The sequence below is a fragment of the Myxine glutinosa genome, chromosome 9, assembly GCF_964187855.1.
Source record: "Myxine glutinosa chromosome 9, kmMyxGlut1.1, whole genome shotgun sequence".
In the NCBI taxonomy this organism is placed as follows: domain Eukaryota; kingdom Metazoa; phylum Chordata; class Myxini; order Myxiniformes; family Myxinidae; genus Myxine; species Myxine glutinosa.
In genome coordinates, this window is record NC_136269.1 from 127,969,089 (window position 1) to 127,973,250 (window position 4,162).

At 40.9% G+C, this 4,162-nt stretch overlaps 1 long non-coding RNA gene across 1 annotated transcript; it reads left to right on the forward strand.

The window, feature by feature from the left end:
• The first annotated feature begins 1,121 nt into the window (after positions 1–1,121).
• LOC137434643 (uncharacterized) lies at positions 1,122–2,214 on the forward strand. Its single transcript, XR_010985894.2, has 2 exons — positions 1,122–1,217; positions 1,348–2,214. It is a non-coding gene; the product is annotated as an uncharacterized LOC137434643 (long non-coding RNA).
• The last annotated feature ends 1,948 nt before the right edge of the window (positions 2,215–4,162 follow it).

Sequence of the window (4,162 nt, forward strand, 5' to 3'; positions counted from 1 at the left end):
GTTGGACATTTTGAGCATTTCAGTACCCATATGTTTTGGGACGTTGTGCACATGTTTGTATGTAAATGTTGGACATTTTGAGCATTTCAGTACCCATATGTTTTGGGACGTTGTGCACATGTTTGTATGTAAATGTTGGACATTTTGAGCATTTCAGTACCCATATGTTTTGGGACGTTGTGCACATGTTTGTATGTAAATGTTGGACATTTTGAGCATTTCAGTACCCATATGTTTTGGGACGTTGTGCACATGTTTGTACGTAAATGTTGGACATTTTGAGCATTTCAGTACCCATATGTTTTGGGACGTTGTGCACATGTTTGTACGTAAATGTTGGACATTTTGAGCATTTCAGTACCCATATGTTTTGGGACGTTGTGCACATGTTTATATGTAAATGTTGGACATTTTGAGCATTTCAGTACCCATATGTTTTGGGACGTTGTGCACATGTTTGTATGTAAATGTTGGACATTTTGAGCATTTCAGTACCCATATGTTTTGGGACGTTGTGCACATGTTTGTATGTAAATGTTGGACATTTTGAGCATTTCAGTACCCATATGTTTTGGGACGTTGTGCACATGTTTGTATGTAAATGTTGGACATTTTGAGCATTTCAGTACCCATATGTTTTGGGACGTTGTGCACATGTTTGTATGTAAATGTTGGACATTTTGAGCATTTCAGTACCCATATGTTTTGGGACGTTGTGCACATGTTTGTACGTAAATGTTGGACATTTTGAGCATTTCAGTACCCATATGTTTTGGGACGTTGTGCACATGTTTGTACGTAAATGTTGGACATTTTGAGCATTTCAGTACCCATATGTTTTGGGACGTTGTGCACATGTTTGTACGTAAATGTTGGACATTTTGAGCATTTCAGTACCCATATGTTTTGGGACGTTGTGCACATGTTTGTACGTAAATGTTGGACATTTTGAGCATTTCAGATATTTCAGAAAGATATTCTTTGTGAAAAAGAAAGATGTTGTTTACTTCTGCACATAGTAATGCTTTGCTTATTAAGTGCAATAATATCCAAGATAGATGATTCCCAAATATGTGTACCTTATTATTGTACCTCCGCCACAGGTGGACGGGGGGGGGGGGGGGGGGGGTATGTTTTCACCCCTGTTTGTCTGATTGTGAGCAGGATATCTCAAAAGGTTGTGGACAGATTCGGACGAAAATTGGTGGAGAGGTTAGGTGAGTGATAAGAACGAATTGATTCGATTTGGGTGAATATCCAGATCAGCATACTATTATTACCTCTGCCACCGAATGTGGATGGAGCTTGTGTTTTAACACCTGTCTGTCTGTTTGTTTTTGTGAACAGGATATCTCAAAAGGATATGGACGGATTCGGATGAAACTTTGTGGACAGGTTGGGTGTGTCACAAGGAAGAACTGATTAGATTTTGTTTAAGGTCTGAATCCAGATCCAGGCTATCAGTGGGTAGAAAACGTAAACTATTCAGTCTGGCATCATTATGCTCTCTACCGAGTACCCTTCTAGTTTGGAATGTTATGGATGCCTTATGGTATGAGCAGAGCACACGGAACGTCTCAAGAACACTGACACGCGGAGGTTGGACAAAAGCCAGAATCCACGGGAACTGAATGCTCCTGGAATGTGAGCAACTGAGATTCCGTCACGACGTTATGAAGTGCTCGTTAGAATGCAAATGCACGCGTTTGTTCGGCTCAAGGGAGCAGCAGTGAATATCTAAGTTCTAAAGTAAACCACACCATGTTTATATCATTCTACCTCTCCCTCTCTCCCTCCCTTTCTCTCTTTATTTTGCTGCTCCTCTTTCTCTCACTTTCCCTCTTTTTTCCTGCTCCTCTGTCTCGACTCCTCTCGCAATCTCCCTCCCTTATTCTCCACATCGTTTCATTGGAAAGAAATGGCGAGCTCTTCAATCACAAAGTACCATACAAATCCAACAATCTGTTACCTTTATTCTTCCTCTTTTTTCCTTCTTCCTTCTTCCTATTTAGAGATATTTTCCTTCTTCCTCTTCTTTCCATCACCAACTATAGTTGCTATGAGGGATGTGGAAAAATTTATTGGAACCACATATTCACAATAGTCCCAATAAATGCCGACTACTTATTTTTCACGTTATTTGTGTATTGAAAAAAAAGTAGTATATATATATATACGTCTATATAAATAATAAAATAAAAGGCAGTGTCCGTCCGTCTGTCTCCTCCATAACTCCAAAACCATGAAACCTAGTGGCCTCAATATTTGCATGCATACACCTTGACCTCTAACAGATTGCAACGATGAAAACTGGGTGTTTGGGTGTGTTATAAGACCCATTTTGAAGATGATTAACGAGGTGCTCATAAGAAAACAAGACCGAAAGTCTATCAGAGGCGTAGCCAGGCTTGTAAAATATTATAAACCACAAACACACATGATTCGCTTTTCAAACAGTCCCTAATGCTGTTTATAACATTAAACAAAAAAAATTGGAGGAATCTAGACATCCATGAGGTAAGGTATATGAACGAAGATCTACTGTAATCTAGATTATACCCCACAAGGGTTGGAGGTGTGCTCATTTACCAAGCAGCTAGCTAGCGCTTGCCAAGCCAGCCGTCCCTTAACAGTTTTGATTGGAGTGCTTGCTCGAATGCTTCAACCACTTGGAGATCTCTCCACAAGAAACTTGGTAAATGAACCCACCCAATGTGCTTGAGACCCGACCATAGATCGACTGTAATCTATATACCCCAAAGATGAATGGCCCTTTCTGCAGCTCCCGTAGTGAGCGGGTATACGTAAATTCAAATGTCGGTCGGTGTAGTCAGCCGTCGTAATGACATCATAGACATAATGACGTAACTGACACAAAACGGATATATTTTAACTTCCAGTAAGTTTGCAGTCACTACGAAGGGATTAGTGTTATGATTAGATTTGCTATAATATTAATGTTACGTTATCATAATATCGAAAATGATATTACTATTTAAAAAACCGAGACAAATTTCTTCCTTCCTCGGTTATTAATACTCGCAACGGTACCCGCCCTACAGGCGGGGCTTCAATTGGGAGGCCCAAATGAAAAGGTAAAATGTCAGAAATTGAAGGCTTTTTTTATTTTAAACGATTTATATAAACATCCGTTAAATCATATCACACGCAAATCATCAAAATCTAAACAGTATTTGTAGAATTTCAATAAAAGCCACATCACTGTTCATATCGGTAAATATTATTCCATCGTGTTTGGAAAAATTGGAAAAACAATATAGCCTATTTTACTCCAGGGGGTCCCAGGATTACCCACTCAAAATTTCGTTGCGATCGGTTCAGCCATTTTTACAGTACCTCGGAACAGACGGACAGACATTTGGTGAATTATAGTAAGATTAGTGCCGAACAAGGCTCATCACTGATCATGAACCATACACCATTTCAATCCATAAACCTTCAATTCACAACATTGGGATTGAAGTATTATGGTTATATTTACTGTATTATTAACGCACAGGTTGTAAACCTGTGCGTTATAGCGTTTGCCTGGGAATTTCGGGCGCTCAAAAGTGAAGCTAGTTTCTGTCACCCATTTCTGTCGCTCATTTCTGTCGCTCATTTCTGTCGCTCATATGTGTAAACATGACGTCATCAAATCTATATTTATAGGATAGGTTATAGGAGATATATATGTTATAGGATAGGAATATAGGACCCAAATGACCCAGAGGACCCAAATGACCCAGAGGACCCAAATGACCCAGAGGACCCAGAGGACCCAAATGACCCAGAGGACCCAAATGACCCAGAGGACCCAAATGACCCAGAGGACCCAAATGACCCAGAGGACCAAAATGACCCAGAGGACCCAAATGACCCAGAGGACCCAAATGACCCAGAGGACCCAAATGACCCAAATGACCCAGAGGACCCAAATGACCCAGAGGACCCAAATGACCCAGAGGACCCAAATGACCCAAATGACCCAGAGGACCCAAATGACCCAGAGGACCCAAATGACCCAAATGACCCAGAGGACCCAAATGACCCAGAGGACCCAAATGACCCAAATGACCCAGAGGACCCAAATGACCCAGAGGACCCAAATGACCCAGAGGACCCAAATGACCCAGAGGACCCAAATGACCCAGAGGACCCA